The sequence below is a fragment of the Perca fluviatilis genome, chromosome 21 (genome assembly GCF_010015445.1).
Source record: "Perca fluviatilis chromosome 21, GENO_Pfluv_1.0, whole genome shotgun sequence".
Classification (NCBI taxonomy): domain Eukaryota; kingdom Metazoa; phylum Chordata; class Actinopteri; order Perciformes; family Percidae; genus Perca; species Perca fluviatilis.
In genome coordinates, this window is record NC_053132.1 from 4,739,967 (window position 1) to 4,759,142 (window position 19,176).

At 40.4% G+C, this 19,176-nt stretch overlaps 1 long non-coding RNA gene across 1 annotated transcript in view; it reads left to right on the top strand.

Annotated features, from left to right (window-relative positions):
• The first annotated feature begins 3,493 nt into the window (after positions 1-3,493).
• Positions 3,494-19,176, top strand: part of LOC120551570 — a 111,952-nt gene continuing 96,269 nt past the window's right edge. Inside the window, exon 1 of the long non-coding RNA XR_005637894.1 lies at positions 3,494-3,765. This is a non-coding gene — a long non-coding RNA (uncharacterized LOC120551570). The remainder of the gene's footprint in view (positions 3,766-19,176) is intronic.

Genomic DNA, 19,176 nt, shown 5'->3' on the forward strand with positions numbered 1-19,176 from the left:
CATGTGACGGGTCGTCAAGTGACCGTTTGGTGGTCGCCGTAGTTTCGTAGGATATCATACAAATTGTTGTGCATAAGTTTTCATACGATATCATCCCAGTGAACGAGTCACTTCATGAAAATGTGTTTAAGTTACGCACGTACGTAAGTAAAGTTTTTTTTTTTTAAGGTTAGTTTTTGGGCATTTTAGGCCTTTATTTGGATAGGACAGCTTAGACTTCAAGGGGAGAGAGAAGGGGAATGACATGGCGTCGAGGAGTAAACCCCTCTATATATGGGCGCCCGCTCTACCAGGTGAGCTAACCAGGCGCCCGGGAACGTAATTTTTAGAAGACAGCTGCACCTCTCGGGGGCTGTGAATTGAATCGGTTTGGCCCGATGGTCCAGTTTGTGGCTAAGGAGCTGGTTTCATCAAGGTTTTAAGGATTAAACTTGAAGAATGAAATGCAAAAAAGTTCTGTGCTACTCAACAACTCACACCGTAACAATAAGACCAATTGAAAGGCAAGGCAAGTTTATACAGCAACTTTCAACCACAGAGACAATTAATAGGACTTTTAAAGTGCCCATATTATGAAAAAAAACACTTTTTCTGGGATTTGGGGTGTTATTTTGTGTCTCTGGTGCTTCCATACGCAAACAAACTTTGAAAAAAAAAACATCCAGTGAGATCCGGTTTCTGAATGTGTCCTGCCTTCAGGCTCCGGGTGAGCTGTTCAAAATCTATCGGCTTTCTACGTCACTAGCCAAAACGAGGGGGATAGGGGGCTAACCGTTAGCATGCTACTCACATGTTATTTACTAATAAATTGTCTTGTTTGTTTTTCTTTCATTTTGTTTTTCCCTGTTTTATATAGCAAATGTAATTATTGTATATATTTTGTCTTAGAGCTAACCAAGCATGGGTTACCACTACTTGTATGCTGTATCGTATTAGCTCAGTATAGCATATGTATGTTGTGTCTCTGTTTTAACATTTACTAATGAATTGTCCTGTTTTTCTTTTCTTTTGTCCTGTTTTACATAGAAAATGTTACTAGTGTATATCTTTTGTCCTTTTTATTGTAATTCCTACCTGCCAAACGGACTACAGATGGAAATTAGCCTTTGGGCTACAATCTGGCACTTTTACGTGTACTGCTGTACATGTTCATTAAATGTGCATTGTCCTGAAATAATAAATAAATAAAATAAAAAAGCTCGTTCTCAATAGCAAAACACTGCTACAACACACACAAATTCACCCTAATCTACAAAATAAATTGTATAGAACTACTTCCATGTCCCTGTTCTGCAGGTATTCCACGCAAAGTTGGAAGTGCGCCCTCGTTTAGAAGAAGTCTCCCGGCTAATCCTGCCTTGTACAGGCCGAAGTTGGAGAAATAGCTAGCTGATGTAATCCTTACCTAGCTACTGAGCATGTGCGACTGACAACAAAGATGTAACAGAAGTTGAGATGCCTCTAGCTAAAACAGAGACCTGAACAGGGTGAAAAGAGGAGCTGCAGCAATGGGCAGTACAAAAATATGGTGTTTTTTGAAAATTAAACCATATAAACCTATTCTAATACAATCTCAAATTACAATTATGAACCTGAAAATTAGCTTAATATGGCCACTTTAATTAAAATAATATAAAATGGGATGAAGATAAAACATTTACAAGTAGCCACAAACCACATTGAAATATTGGAAATGGATTGAAATGGAAACAGAAGCTAATCTAATCTGGATATTCTGCTGTTTTTTTGACAAACAACAGAGAAAAAAAGATTATAAGGGGAATTCAGAACCACGCAGATTGCAGAAAAAAAATCAACTTCGTTTTCACTCTTATCCCAAAGACAGTAATACAACATCCAACCCAACCTCACAAGAAAGCAGCAGCTGCAAAACACTACCTGTTTCTGTGGAACAAGGAAATGAATTAAGATTAATTAAAAATAATTGGATTACTGGAGAGCATCAGTAAACAAGAACAGACAGACAAGATTAAATTATTAAAATGTATTAATGTCACTCCTCTCTCTCGCTCTTTCTCTCTCTCTCTCGCTCTCTCTCTCGCTCTCTCTCTCTCTCTCTCTCGCTCTCTCATTATCAATCAATTCTTCTGGTGTAAAAAAATGTGGTTTAATCTTGTACATACTGGCCCAGGTCTGAGATACCACAGCTATTTGATTCCTAAACTTGTCCTCTAAGCTCCTGTGGGTCTGCTCAGACGTGTTCAGGCCGGTCTGTCCGGTCCAGAGTGGCCATAGGTGACCCTGTTGTGCCTACGTGATGTGCCTTGTTGCCAAAGCACCCCCCACCACCCCCCTGCAAAAGACCACATCCCTCGGATCCACCCCTCTGGCTTTTGTTTGGGCAATTGGCACTGACAGGTTCAGCTGTTATTAACCATCGCGTGGCAATCTTACCTCTGGCGCAACCCACCTCACATATAGAGAGTAGGGCACGCAAACACACACACACACACACACACACACACACACACACACACACACACACACACACACACACACACACACACACAACACATACCAGGTTCACCCTCTGTTACCCCCCCCCTCTCTCTCCCTCTCTGTTGATCAGTTGTTCATGCATGGCAAATAGCATTCAGTGTGTAGCAGGATGCTGCAGCTGTCTGAAAGTGCAGTGGGGGCAACGCATAAACTCCCTTAACTTTCCTTGTACTGGTTTCCAATGACTAAAGAATGTGTGTTTCAATTTGTGATACAATAGGCCAATTAAAGCAGTGCAGATTATTCAGAATTTCTTTTAAAGATTTTTTTGAGGGCATTTCAGCCTTTAATGGAAAGAACAGACAGATATGAAAGGGGAGAGAGAGAGAGGGGGATGACATGCAGGAAATCTTCTCAGGTCGGACTCGAACTGTGGACCTTCTGTGTTGAGGTACACACCTCCATATACGTGCGCCTGCTCTACCGACTGAGCTAACCCGGCCACTACATGGATGAATTTAATGTCAAATTCAAATCTTATTTCAGTACTATAAGCTCTGTTATCATTGTTGTTAGCAGGGAGTGACTCAGATGAAGAATAAGAATAGGCCTACATATAGCCTACCAATTTTATGAGGCAGTTTTTATATATTATAGCCTATTAACAATGTTTTATTACAGGCTATTTTCTATCTCATAGCTGTAAGAGAACACTTAGTCTCCACTTGACAAGCAGATTGATTGATGAGTTGATTGAGAGAAAATGAATCAGCAACTATGTATGTCACCTTTCACTGCGGACAGTTTGTATTTTACAGGCTATATTTCTTCATATTTCATAGCTTGAATACTAAACTAATCGATTAATAGAGAAAAAAAATTACATTAGGTGTAATCTCCAAAAACATGAAGTGAAACCGGGAGGCTAATTCATGCAGATATCTTAAATTGGCTTTTAATTTCACATGGTGACATCTTGCTGTAGCCTAGCCTAGCCTACTCCCGCGGGATATTTGAACTGCTCGTGCCCCGCCCACCTGTGTGAGACGCCAGCGTCATGCTGCTGCAGTTGTTGCTGGCATTTAATAAACAAGCTAATAAACTCGTTATCAGTTTGACGACTTTATGTGGGTATTAATGGAGTTTGGAGCCCCTTGCCGCCGCCAGTCAACGACTCTGCCCGTTTGCCGCTACTCTTCACCGGCCATTGGTCGCAACACCTGTCGGCCTAGGATGGGGACGTTTACCTGATGGAGCTGCGGATGCTAGCTAGTAGCTACGACTTTTCACTCTCACTTCAACCAAGTAAGGATTTGCTGCTTATCCTGATATAACTGTGCTGAAGTATGTGAGGTATGTGTGTGAGGCTGACTAATGTTCTGAGTGTCTGCAGGTGTGTTTAACACCTATACTGGCTCATTAATGCTGCTGCTGCTGTTTAGTCTAAGTTTGGTGTTTGCAATATGAACTGATTGTATTGCTGTGGCTGAGCTGGTGTAATGTGTGTCTGCTGTTTGACACATTTTATTAGGATTTATGCTTATATTACAATGCTTTTGCAATCCTAGTGCTGAAATTTAAAATGCTCATATTTTGTATATTGTTGGCTGAAATGGTTTTGGTTTTCTGTTGATTCACCTCCAACTTTCATCAGTGAATGTTGCTTATTGGCTGTATGGATGTCAAAATGACCGCTGTCTTGCAGAGATCATTATTATTAGTTTTTTGTAATATTGACTTCATGGTGGAACTCACCATGTTTTTGTGTGAACACAGGATAAGTTCTCATATTCCATCTTAAAAAAAGTAGGGTTTATATTACAGATTGGTTTACTTTTCTTTATGCTGAACTTCTGATTTAGATGAAAACTCACATCCATGTATGCCTACTCATTTATTTTTATATATATTAAAATCCCAATAATGCAGGTTTATAGTTATACCTGGCATGTTTTTACCTGCTGCGTATCAGATCAGTTTCTGGGTTTTAATTTGTGGTCTTCTGATTGTAGTTTTTGTGGGAAAATCTCTGCTGTGCTTTGCTTATCATATCTTTTTTTGCAGTACGTGATGGCAAAAAATAAATAAATAAATAAATAAATATATATATATATATATATATATATTATTATTTATTTTTTTTGCCATCATGCACATATTTTTTTGTTATAAAGCTGACAAAAATTTGTGTACTTTTTTGACTGATGTTGCACTGCTCATTAGCAAACTCTAATGTGATACTGCTGCAAACTACTGCTGCTCAAGTAGCATTTCTTATCAGATATCAAAACACTGCATAGTGGTTTATAATATTTAAAAGGATTTTACAACTCTCACTAGTTCTCACTGCGGCATTCATTTGATCATTTTATCCTCACAATGGTTGGCAGGTAAACTGTAAAAATATGACGTATAAAGTTGCACATACAGGTTTGCCAATGTAGTGTCTTACCAGATGATGTATAGGGGTTTTCCTGTCTCAGAATGGGCCTTTGTGGGGGGGGGGACTATGCACGACCCAGCACTAAGCATGATCATTTTGCGTACCGTAAATGCAATGAATCTATGCATTTTCCTGTTATTTCTGACTAGGGCTGCACAATTAATCGCAATTTCATCAAAATTGCAATATGGACTAGTGCAATATCCAAATTGTAGGTGGGGGTTAAAGGCTAAATATGCATCAAAACATTCAGAATTAAGTATTGTGGTGCTGCAGAGACATCCTAGCCTACAAATCCTATCCTACAGAAAAAAATCTTTCTTTGGTACAGATCCTTGCAAAAATCACACTATAATCATTTAAATTTTTTTGATTTTAATATTTTTCAATGAAAATGAGAATAATGATACAAAAACGATCATTTCCTCCAATATTGTGAATCATATCGCAATATCAGTCAAAATAATCGCAATTAGATAATTTCCTCATATCGTGCAGCCCTATTTCTGACAATTTGATAAACAAAAATGTATATTATGCTTGAGTAAATAAAACCCCCAATTAACAAAACTGCTTAAAATCAATATTAATCATTAATATTTAAATACATCGCCAGGAGAATCTGGTACAGCCTCATATTCAAGTCTATGTTCTGCTTATTCAGCATTGTTTGGTAAATTGCTCTTAAACACATTTTAGGGAGGATTTTAATAGAATTTTTATTCTCAATACTTGTCATTTAGTCCTGGTGTTTTTACTTTGGGGCTGGCTAAAACCACTTTGGGGGGGTTACCAAAAATTCCTCTATGCAGGAAAAGCCCCGATATTGCATTGCGTTGCAGCAAAAGTTTAAACTCTTTGTTGGTGTTATTTTGGCCGAGTTCTCTGCGTTGGCTCCCCAGTGGTTTAAACTTTAACTTTTAACAACCAACCTGCTTTTGTTTATGGTGTTTTGTGGTGCATTCTAATGTTTGGTCCCAAAATATATGGTTAATTTTTCAGTTTGTGTAGGCTACGTTTTGAGGCAAAACTAGTGTGAGCTGTAGCTGTATGTCGGCTCCAAAAGTCGTATCCCAGACGGTTTGATTAATATTGTGATCCTAACATTTACCATCATTTTTCTGACACCCCCAATAATTGTAGCGTGAAAATTTGATAGCGGCACCAGGGTTTTCCTACCACTATAAGGCTTAGGCGTAGCACCCAAGACGTTCTGGGCACCACCTGGGCTGAATGAATGTAAAATCAATGCGAGCATCAAAACTATCTAAATGACTTTTCTCACATCTAATGATTCTTGTTTGTCCCCAGTGGACTTCTTTAGCAAGTTTAGTCTTTAAGCTTTTTCAGTGTTTATTTTTTATTATCTGTTCTAGCTTTTCCAAAAGCTTTAGACACAGAACATTTTCTTAAATGAAGGATCCCTGAACTCCCCCCGCCAGAAACGTGCACCTAAGTCTTTCACAAACCTAGAGGTAAACACCGGGCACATCCCTAGCTGCGAGTGACGAAGTCGAAGCGTAGCTGCTCCATATCATCTCTGCACATACTCTCGTTCCACACGAGTTTCCTGTCTGTACTGCATTAGAATATAACAGAAATGTTAATGCTCCTTTTAATCCGGGATTGCGCTGGTCTCCACCGGTGTTGACCTTCACGCAGGCGATTTACAGAGCAAGTGTGACCAACCCGATACTGGCTGACTCGCAAAGAAGCCGTCCAGAATCCTCAGCTCTCCGAGGTGTTAAAGGCTCAGGGCTGCTGTCGGAGGAACTGAGGATTAACTTCTCTGCAGAACTATTCATCACAATGCTGCCGTGGCCTTGTGATAAACAAGACAGTCCACCCGGTAACAACAAGGTATCTCGGTGCTTAAAGCAGCACAGACTGGGAGGGGGTCACACCGAATGACCTGCTGGAAGCTCCATGGTGTTATTGCATGTAGAGGGTGAACGGCCTCAATAAATCTCCTCAGGCTTTAAAAAATGTAAACAGCATGTGGAGCGACAGACTTAAAGACTTTTTGCGTGCACACTTCCCATACACGGGTGGATATGCGTGCAGTTTAGTGTCCCAAATTCCACTATGGCCACACCAAGACCCGCCCTACGAAGCAGCTCAATTGGTTGAGGTTAGCCATTTGACCTCAAGCGGTTAAGTTTAGGATAGCCGATTGGTCAGGGGATGGGACCTGTACACATGGGGTTACGTTATGGGGAATTTGGCACACTAAACTGCACGTATACCACACGGGTTATCCTACATAGGCTGCTGCTCGATATAGAAGCATGACGGCATGGGTCAACCGACCCAAACGCCAGTGGGTTACCAGCCTGTGTTTATGCTGTGAGTTTGGTTTTGCACAATTTTTTTTTTACGATCAATTCTAATGAAATATCACATTAGACTTGAAAAAAGGAAAATCCTCGTTGAAAATACTCTTGATGTACAGTAGGTCCACGGGCACCGAAATGTTAGTTTCTTCAATACATTTTGATGCTTAGCGAGAGAAGGGAGCTGCGGGATCTTCCTTTCTTCAAGGGTTGCACAATTTGAAATCAACTGTCATAATAATTAAAGATATATTGTATTAAACACAGTATTCAGAAATTCAAAGATATATGTAAATAATTAAAGCTATAGTGCGTAGTTTCTTCCGCCCCCATGAGGAATTCTAAGTAATAACAACAAAACTGTTGGCGCGTCCACATGACGCAAGCCTTCCGTGATGATTATTGTGATATTATTTTTATTTATTTATTTTTTTTTTTTGCAATCTGTACAACTAACATCAGCAGATACCGAGGTGATTGCCGATATATATCGTGCATCCCTAGCCAAAAAAAGGCATCTTTTTTAAATTTAAAAAAAATAAATAATTGAGAGGTGAGGGGACTTCTGAGGAGAGCTCAAACTGAAATCTTAACTTAACTTCTGCTGTTTTAGAGCAGGAATGTTTTGAGCGAATTAGGAGTGGGGAAATGGAGCAGATATGTTGGAAGCCTCACTCAATTTCTCCCCTTGTGGTTCCATTGTATCGTATGTCTGTCTTTCTTTCTTTCTTTCTTTCTTTCTTTCCACTCGCTCTTCCTTTGTGTAATTGAAGACCACACAACAAAATTGGCTGTGGCTCGGGGTAAAATTAAAACCTCAAAGGGGGAGTTGCTGACTGGATAAAAAGAGACTGGAGATCCAGTATTTTCCCCCCCTTCTGCTACTTTGACTCGTCACGTTTTTTCCATCCAAAAGCCCGGGCCGATCATGTTCCTTGATTGCAGTTTGTTTCCCCTTGTTAAAGAGAAAATAGAAGCGCAGGGGTTAAATTTAGATTTCGGGACTATTTGCCTGGAAACCGTACCCTTGTGCATCTGCTGGGGGTCAGTGCATGTGTCCCTTCGTCTTTATTTGTGTCCCTGCAAATAGCAGCGACCAGGGATGGGTTCACCTTGATTGATGGATTTAATCCGCCGATAAGACCGGCGGTTTAACCACGATCTCATTGTCTGGTGTTAAATTAAATGCTTCAAAATATATATATTAGAGCATGGGTTTTCAACATTTCTTTTTAAAATATGATTATATTTATTATGATTATTAGGGCTGCACAATTAATCACAATTTTATCGAAGTCACAATATGGACTAGTGCAATATCCAAATAGCAATATTTTTTAAAGGCAAAATGTGTCACACCATTGTTTTTTTTGTTTTTTTTTAAGATTATTTAAAAAAAATATGTAATACATATATTTATTTTCATGACTATTTACATTGTAGATTCTCACTGAAGAATGAACACATGTGGAATTATTTACTTAACAAAAAAGTGTGAAATAACTGAAAACATTAGTCACATATCTAAATTTATTTTAGATTCCTCAAAGTAGCCACCCTTTGCTCTGATTACTGTTTTGCACACTCTTGGCATTCGCTTGATGAGCTTCAAGAGGTAGGCTAGTCACCTGAAATGGTTTTCCAACAGTCTTGAAGGAGTTCCCAGAGATGCTTAGCACTTGTTGGCCCGTTTGCCGTCACCCTGCGGTCCAGCTCACCCCAAACCATCTTGATTGGGTTCAGGTCCGGTGACTGTGGAGGCCAGGTCATCTGGCGCAGCACTCCATCACTCTCCTTCTTGGTCAAATAGCCCTTACACAGCCTGGAGGTGTGTTTGGGGTCATTGTCCTGTTGAAAAATAAATGATGGTCCAACTAAATGCAAACCGGATGGGATGGCATGTCACTGCAGGATGCTGTGGTAGCCATGTTGGTTCAGTATGCCTTCAGTTTTGAATAAATCCCCAACAGTGTCACCAGCAAAGCACCCCCACACCATCAGACCTCCTCCTCCATGCTTCACGGTGGGAACCAGGCATGTAGAATCCATCCGTTCACCTTTTCTGCGTCGCACAAAGACACGGCGGTTGGAACCAAAGATCTCAAATTTGGACTCATCAGACCAAAGCACAGATTTCCACTGGTCTAATGTCCATTCATTGTGTTTCTGGGCCCAAACAAATCTCTTCTGCTTGTTGCCTCTCCTTAGCAGTGGTTTCCTAGCAGCTACTTGACCATGAAGGCCTGATTCGCGCAGTCTCCTCTTAACAGTAGAGATGTGTCTGCTGCTAGAACTCTGTGTGGCATTCATCTGGTCTCTAATCTGAGCTGCTGTTAGCTTGCGATTTCTGAGGCTGGTGACTTGGATGAACTTATCCTCAGCAGCAGAGGTGACTCTTGGTCTTCCTTTCCTGGGGCGGTCCTCATGTGAGCCATTTAGCTTTGATTTATCTGCACTTTGGGAAAACCAAATTTTTGCCCATTGACTGACCTTAACTTCATTTGTTAAAAAAACCCCCTCTTTTTCTTTTCCTTTTTTTTTACAAAAAAAAAAAAAACTTTAATAACATTCAAAAACCCCTCCAACAAAACAACCCAACACAAAAAAAAAAAAAAAATATAATAAACCAAAAAAAACACAAAAAAAAAAATTTTTTTTTGATAATAGTTTTTTTTTTTTTTTTAAACCATTTCAGGTGACTACCTCATGAAGCTCATTGAGAGAACACCAAGGGTTTGCAGCGCTATCAAAAAAGCAATGGTGGCTACTTTGAAGAATCTAAAATATAAGACATGTTTTCAGTTATTTCACACTTTTTTGTTAAGTACATAATTCCATATGTGTTCATTCATAGTTTTGATGCCTTCAGTGAGAATCTACAATGTAAATAGTCATGAAAATAAAGAAACGCATTGAATGAGAAGGTGTGTCCAAACTTTTGGCCTGTACTGTAGAATATTTTATGGGACGACGTAGCGCTGGGCAATATATCTGTTATATCGATATCGTGATATGAGACTAGATATCTTCTTAAGTTTTGGATATCGTAATATCATAATATGACATAAGTGTCTTTTCCTGGTTTTAAAGGCTGCATTACAGTAAAGTGATGTCATTTTCTGAACTTACCAGACTGTTCTAGCTGTTCTATTATTTGTCTTTTCCCCACTTAGTCATTATATCCACATTACTGATGATTATTTATCAATCTCATTGTGTAAATATTTTGTGAAAGCACAAATAGTCAACACTACAATATCGTTGCGGTATCGATATCGAGGTATTTGGTCAAAAATATCGTGATATTTGATTTTCTCCATATCGCCCAGCCCTAGGACAACGTGCAGTCTGAGTTGATGAATTTTCAGTCTGATGGAAGATTTTTTTTATTATTCAAAGGCATTTTATTAATTGTAAAAAGAAAAGGATATGATTTTGCTTTATTTTAGCAGATAAAATAAGCCCTGAGCGGCCGTAAGATCAGATACTCGGGGTCCGCTCGGGACATCTGTAGTCGCTGCCTTCCACGGTGGGGGACTCCCATGATCCTCCTGTGACTCGGCATCTTTTGTTTTGTGCCTGGATACAGCACGCGGGTTAAGCTTGTGGTCATAATCACTTCTGGGTGATTGACATGACATCTACACATTTACTGACAGATCTGACCTTCCCCTAATAATCACCAATGAGTGAGGTGCAAAGAATACGACCCCTGCTGATTCACCGGGAGTGTGTACGTTATTACAGACGTGGAAAATATTTCGTTATTCCCATCAGAGATTTCTAATGGGCACCAGTCCTTTTAATAGGTGAGGTGGGAAACACGAAACGGAGTAACCCGACCCGGGGCATCTGGGGCACGCGTTGTTGACTCGTAGCTCAAGACGGAGCCGGTTAAAAGAAACTAATTTTGGAGTCTACCCTTTGAGTGGATGGTGGAACACAATATTTACCTGTCATGAAACGGGGACAGCTGCCGCCTCCACAAGCTGTACACAAAGCAGTGGTCTGAAGTTAACGGCGAGATGCGTCTGGTTTCTTGGAAGTTGCAGAGAAATGCCACTTCTGCTGTCGCAATCTTGGTTAATTCCTTCAAACCGAGATTGCGTAAGAAAGGAGTTTCAAAAGAGTTTACCATAACTTCTCTGTTGAAAAATGACGACAGAGGAAGTCCATTTATGTGTCCTGAAGAGTGCACTGCAGCCCACCAGAAGCGTTCTTTAATCGAACATTTAAAAGATTTTAGATCAGGGCTAAAATTGTATGTCATGCACAACGAACTAACTAATATAAAAAATATTAATGCCAATTAAAAATGAAAGTACATACATTTCAAGGGCATACTATGTCTCAATATGCACGGAAAAGTCCATACATCCATTTACAACACATGAAACTACTGTAAACAAGTCTGCAACATCTTCTAATCAAATTAGTTTAATATAGCCTAATTACAATGTTGGATTTTCCAAACTCTTAAACATTAATGTAAGAGCAAAAACCGCATGAGCCACTTTATTTTGGTCCGTTAAAGTCAGTTTTAGTTATTTTATTGATAGAATTACTTATATCAACAAAACATAGAATTTCTTTATCAATTCAGTTTTTCCAACCTTTATCAGTTACAGTCATTCAGTCACAGATTGTCGCAGACTCCTGGTCTCATCTGACCTTACATAAAAAATGATTGCAATAAGTTCCACGCAGTGAGGTAAACAGATTTTGAATTTAGGAAATAGACAGCCTTGCTATCAAATCTGTACTCTAAACTAGCAGATACCCTGTTGCAATGATTCAGACTTGTTGGGAGAGGAAAAGTTAAATATTGTATGCACATTCTAGCTTTTAATATACCGGTTAATAACGATTAAGCGGATGCTAAAGGTCCCATATTCTGCTCATTTTTAGGTTCATTCATTTTTCTCACATTATCTGTGTCTGAATACCTGTATGCACCCTCTGTTTGAATGCCCTGTTTTAGCGCCTGTCTCTTTAAGCCCCCCTCCCGGTAAAGCCCTCTCAGAGTCTCTGCACCGCCATTGCAGCCGGGGAATGCCTGTAGTGGCACTTTCTACCTGTAGGCTATATACCATAGTTGTGACATCACAACGTACTGAAGTCCAGACAGTTAAGGTCACGTTTTCTAAATACGGACTGTGCATTTCTCTGTGGCTTGAGTGTTTTGATACCTTCACAGTATTTATATAGCACCTTGACCTGCTTTATAATCAAGAAAGACATAGAAATCACTTTTTTTTTTTTTTACAATGAGGGGCCGTTAAGGTATCACATAAGTTTCGTTTTTTTCCTAGTCAATGTTAGACAAAAGCTAAAAAAAATGCCCTGAGTTTAACCATCTTGGTGCACTTTAAAGCTGTTTTCTTCTTTTTTTTTTAAAATAATATTCGAATATTTAATGCTCATATGCAGCCGGTTATAAATATGTACTACACTACTCAGGCATATCAGTTGTCAATGCCACTATAAGCATGTGGTTTTTGTTACATCTTTTGTCCACTAGAGGGACTTGTAACACCAGCCTGGCCTTGAAGGGGACCTACGTCACGGCTCAATGCATTTCTGGCACGCCACTCTCTGTTTACATTATATTCCACCACACACACAGCGACAAACGCACATCAACAGAGAACTCTGTAATGAAACCTTATCTAACAAGTGAAGCGGCTCTGTTGTAAAGGCTAACGGTGCTCGGTTAGCACAATGACATCATGTTAGAAAGCACTGCTGAAACCATTTGTCATAAACTATGTAACAATAGTGTTAGCCAATACTTTTTTTTTTTTTTTTTGTGATTTAAAAGCAACCTGTTTCTTGCAGATTGTCACGTTACTGAGAATCCAGCTGTTAGAAAGTAATATATGAAGTTGAAGCTAACTCTGACAGCTGTAGGACAGCTAACATTAACTTTAGCTTTCTCCATGAAGCTCCCAGCTAAGCTCCGATAACTCGCGACGCAGCTAGGAAACCAGAACGAGCTAACTATTGATAACATAAGCATTTTGGCTCGGTGGATGTTGATTTTAAAGTCATGTTAAAACTATTTCCCATCCTTCTTCCGATTTCCAGCCGCAGCCTGCCACTCCCCCTACTAACATTACTCGGTATGTAACGTTGGCTCACAACGCCTTGTGTTTCTCACTCCTGTAACTTATTGTTCATCAGACGTGCCATGAGAAGAGAGAGATTAGCAAACATTAGCCAACCTATTCACAATCGAATAGTGTATATATATATATATATATATATATATATATATATATATATATATATATATATATATATATATATATATATATATATATATATATATTTTTTTTTTTTAACTGTTCGAATTATATTCGACTTTCGGAATTTGATCCAACAGCCCTAGTGCACTTTGAGCCTTGAGATTCAGTCCTAAAATGTTCTGCAACTTGCATAATCCTATCCTATCCGTCAAACAGACACTGTAGATAAACCTCATTGTATTCAGAGTGTCCTATGGAGACCTTGCATCAGCCGAGACCTTGTGATGAAGGCTGACCCTTTCCCTGTGAACACACAGGTCGGCAGCTCTGCAGGGCCGCGCTGCGATAAACTGCGGCAGAGCTGACGTAGGCCGGTGTCCGGCCTGAGCCGAGCGGCCCGTTGCCTGTAAACAGCTCCTCCACTGAGTCACACCGACTCCCACAGCAGCTGGTTCCCCCTATTGTTCGCCGCTCCCGGAGAGAGCGTCACAGGCCCCACAGCGACACCTCTCAAGGGTGTCCCCAGAGCGACCCAGAGCACCTCTTTCACACAATTCATCTCACTCTGTCACGAAAATGCACCCTGAGTGTGAAGGGAGTGCAAAGACGGCAGTTTCACGAAGCTGAGGGACTCGAAGACAGATTTCTTTGACCTGAAAGATGGAGGGAAAGTTCACTTAAATGCTTAGTTTGTTCACCAACGGTGATCGTGACTGCACATGTACTGTGAGCCATAATTTTTATAGCTAAATCTGATTCTGAGTAGGTTTTCTCTTCCACAGGCTTTTAGTGGGATACTCACACACACTTCTGATTGCAGCCACATTGTGGGTGTCTGTCTGTGTGTGTCTACTGCAAGACCTGAGAACACTAGTGTGGCTGTGGGTGAAAGGCTGTGAGCTAATCCCTGAACTCTCTCTGCCCCGTTTGACCTCCGCAGTCTGCGTGTTGCCTCGGTTTTTACTGTGTGTTTTTCTTTAGTCGCCGACGGATGCTTCTTACAGGAAACCTGCTGAATCCGGCCCTTCCTTCTATCTTTTTTTTTTTCCTGAAGTTCGGAAGCCCTTCTGTATATTTAGATCACAGCTGTCCACCATGGAAATATTCAAGGCCCCGAACGGCTCATGGAAGGTGACCGCGACCAAGCTAAAACATAACCTCACGCAGGGCCAAATAGGGCTGGGCGGTGATTGATTGAAACGTTGATTGGATTTATTTACGCATATAGAAGACAAAAAAAAAAAAGAATCCAAGTTTTGCGTTTGAACACATGAGTGTTTGGACTGTTTATGCTAGTTAAACAGCAGCATTATTTTAAATACGGATAGATAACAACAATAAAACTGTATTTATGCCACAGTTTTAGGGCTGCTCCCTCTTAGTCGATTAGTCGACTAATCGGTTGTTTTGGTCTTAGTCAATTTATGCTTTTTTCATGCTGAATGACTTATTTCCAAGAAACGTACGAGCACATCTCTGGTAAACAAAAATAATTAAAGTGGTGCTTTTGCATGAGTCTTTGCGGAGAAACTCAGATTTACAGATCTGTCGATTAAATCAACTAATCGATTAGTCGATACAATTGAATGAGTGTTAGTCGACTGAGAATTTCTTCAATCAAGCACAGTTTCAACGGTGCTTTACAAATAAAAGATGAATAAGACCGAGAATGAACAAATGCAGGGCGACAGTGGTTAACAGTGGTTAAAACGATACATTAAAATGGTCCACAGTTTAGGGGCTGTGACGCAAATGCTCGGTTTTCTTATGAGAGATAAGAAATAAAAAGCGAAACCAAAAGAGTGATCACTTATCTTAACCGTTTCAATAGCTGACAGATACTTTTAAGCATCCAGTGGCCCTTATCACTTCCAGAGCCTCCCGTCCTGGGATTTCCCACAGTTCTATGTGCCTCCACGCTACCCTGACCTCCGTAACGTGCACGTTCCCCGCAACCAGCTGTCATGTTCCTCGTGTGAAACAGCTGTGTGAGGGGAAAAAAGGGTGTGACGGACGGGAGACAATAGCTGTTGGGGAGGGCCGACGTCCGTTTTTAGACTCCACTGACCTGTTTCCAGTGTCATCCAAAGATTCCAGAGACGCTGCTGCAGGAAGGGCAGAACAACTGCGCCGCAACTTAAAACTCCATCAAAGAGCCTCTGAAAATAAAGTTTTCATCCTCTCGTTACAGAGGTGTTTTTATGTAAAGGTTAGCGAGGCTGGATGCCCCCTGTCTTCCTGTAATTGTCCCAGTCGTGCTCCAGTTTCCATGACTGAGCAGAAATACAGCAACACTGGGAGTGTGATTTACAACCGGGGCACCCAAGTGAACTAAGGCGTATGGCGATAGAAGCCAAGAACATGCTGTAGGAATTGAAGAAACATATTACAGTGCTAATAACTAAAAGCAGATTGTGTTTACATTCGGCCCCATGCAGGAAAACTGCTGGGCTGTGTGCCGATTATTTTTGATGGACTGGTCACCGTTAAAAGTCCAGCTCATCTGAAATGCTCTGGCTCTAAAACTTTTGACATTATTACAAAAGAAACAGCTGTTTGTTTCTAAAAAGAAAAAAAAGATTCTAAACATTCAAAGATTCTACTTTATATTGGCTCCAATGTTAGTTTAAAAGCCACCAAGAAATGTATTGCTATATTAATTTTGCAACCCTGCTGCCTGACAAGAATGTCCAGATCTGCAAATCCCCAGAATATCGCCCAGTGAAAAGTCAACAAGAAACTTATTTTTTTTATTTATTTTGGGGCATTCTAGCCTTTAATAGACAGGAGAGCTGTAGACAGGAAAGGGGGGGGAGGGGCAAGACATGCAGCAAATGGCCACAGGTCGCAATTGAACCCTGAGCCACTGCGTCGAGGACTGAGCCTCTGCATATGGGCGCCCGTTCAACCAGGTGAGCTACCCAGGTGCCAAAGAAACTTTTATTTATTTAAAAAAAAAATAAAAATGAATTCTCACCTTCTACAAAATCTTTGCATGCCATATTAAAGTATAATTATGGAAAGGTGTTACACTATAATAATCTATGGTTAAGGTATGCTGAGGCTTAGCCAACCAAAACAGATAGATAGATAGAACTATTTTGTGTGTGTGTCTACCGCGGTCTAAAGACCTGTGGAGATTAGGCAAATGATGGCGCTTACCCACTGCTAGTACCAGCTCGGCTCGGCTCAACGCCAAAACATATGCTGACTAAACTCAACATCCTCTGATCTCAACCATTAGTCAAAACAATTCATCATTTCTGTTTGTGTTTTTTTTTTAAACTCAAAAGTGAGGCATAATGTCATATAAATTCGGTTTATTGACCATGAATTTAAAAATGTGTTGAGAAAAGTGACAAAAACCTTTTCAAATTTTGACCCGGAAGGACGACCATTTCCTGGTGTACAGGAAGACAACACAAGGGTTAAAAATGGCAGGTTTGTTCAGGACACCCCCCTCCCACCCCCCGTCTGTCTCTAGCAATGATTAGTGCCGATTCTCTCGGACCAATCGGTAGTCTGCAGGTTATCGCGTCACCTTTTGGTATCGTCCCAGCTCGCTTGGAACCTTGTCGGAGGTGTTACTAAAAAAAAAAAAAAAAGTACCTGTTGGCTAGTACCAGGTACTTTTTGGGGGTTTTGGAATTTATAGAGTGTGGTCTAGACCTACTCTATCTGTAAAGTGTCTCGAGATAACTCTGTTATGATTTGATACTATAAATAAAATTGAATTGAATGGAAAACCAAAAAAAGGTGAGCAGAGGCGGGTCGAGCAGGTACCGTGTAATGGAAAAACGCCATCAGTCTGCTGACGTATGAAGCAACATGACACGATGAGGGCTGCTGGTGAAACACTCTGCAGCCCGCAGTGAAGTGTGCCGCTCCGGTTCATCTGAAAAAAAACCCCACAACAAAATAGCTTTTGTCTCTGTAACCGCTAAAAAACCATCAGCAAATACGTATGTTTTATTATGTCAGGCTCTCGCTCTCTCTCGCTCTCTCTCTCGCTCTCTCTCGCTCTCTAGCTCACCCGCTAAGCAAACCTCACAAACAAGGTTCCTGTTCAGACAGTACTACACCCCAATCAGGGGAAATAAAGCCCCCAGAATTTAATTTAGACACTGGTCCCCGTGGTCGAAACGCAATGAGTTCCTCAGTAGGGCTGGGCAATACGGAGAAAATCAGATGTCACGATGTTCCAAATACCTCGATATCGATATTGCAGCAATATTCTAGGGTTGACAATTGGTGCTTTCACAAAATATCTCCACGCTTAGATTTAAGATAAATAATCAGTAATGTGGACATAATGTCGAAGTGGGGAAAAGGCAAATAATAGAACAGCTAGAACAGTTTGGTAAGTTCAGAAAAGTACATCACTTTACTGTAATGTAGCCTTTATTTTAGTTATTTGAGTCCCATACCGTTTTTTATCTGGTTTCCATGGGCAGGTTTGACCAGCAGCTTTGTGAGGAAGAAACGGTACGTATTTGTCATAAAGATCAAAAAGAGTAAATTGAGAAACATCTGGGGGCAAGGCCGACAAAGCTCTTTGACGAAGTTCAGGAGAACGATCACAGAAAACAAATCGGATCACGGAGGCCGAAACGGGTGAAGCACCACAAGGTCAAAGGTCAGCTGTCCCGCGCAAGTTCAAAATTACTTAAGTCTTTGTTTGACAACACCACCGGGAGTCCCTGTTTCTGCTGTTTGGATGGCACCCAACTCTTGTCTCCATCTCGCACCTGATCGTAGGAAAACCACTGAAGCATTCGACAGCCTGAGCTGGTTTACATCCAATCCACTTTAATGTAACAGAATAGCAGCCTCGCCGCCAACTAAAGCATGTGCTTTCTGTAGAAAGGTAAGCAGGGATGTCTACAAAGTAATGCTGAATTACTGAAAATAGAATTAACGCTATCAGAGCTCTATGCTGTTAATTATTCTGCCTTTATTGGGACCAAGATGAGGACCGTGAAGAGAACGAATGGAATTAAGTGCTTAGTTTAAGCTTGAGGCAGTGTCACCGTGTCACCGAGTAACTATCACATGTCCGATAAGTGGAAGCCACAAAAGAAGTTGTCAGATAGGATTTCCCATTTAAAAAAAGGAAAGGGGTGGACCTTTTATGTTAAAAGCTTGACCTGCTGCTGATCACATGTAGACATGCTTCAGGAGGTTTGTGGGACAGAGCTAGCCAACAACAACAACTCAAACTCTGACACCGCACACGGTGTATGTATGTATGTTTCTCTAAGGCTAAGAAGAGAACATTAGTATTACTGTTAATTTGAGATTGTGATTTCATTATTCAAAAAGACAGCTGAGACAAAAGCAGACCTATTATGCATTATTGTTTTCCAGTGATATTCTGTTCTAACACACAGATGTTATATAAAATACTTTAGGATGGTCAACAAAATATTATAGAAACGAGCAAAGGAAACTGTAAAAAAACTCTCTAAAAACAGAGTTATTCTGCTATTGAGTGCATTTTAGTTTGCCATCTAGTCTTTTGGACGAACTCTGACAATCGCTCCAGACAACTGCGGACTTGTGTTGGTCAAATGGGCCCACAAGCGGTTCCGGTAAAGCATAGGCACAATGTTGAGGCAATTCCCTTCAAACATTTCTATTTTATTTATTCTACGATATTTCATTGTACTTTGTAATTTGAGTAAAAGATGAG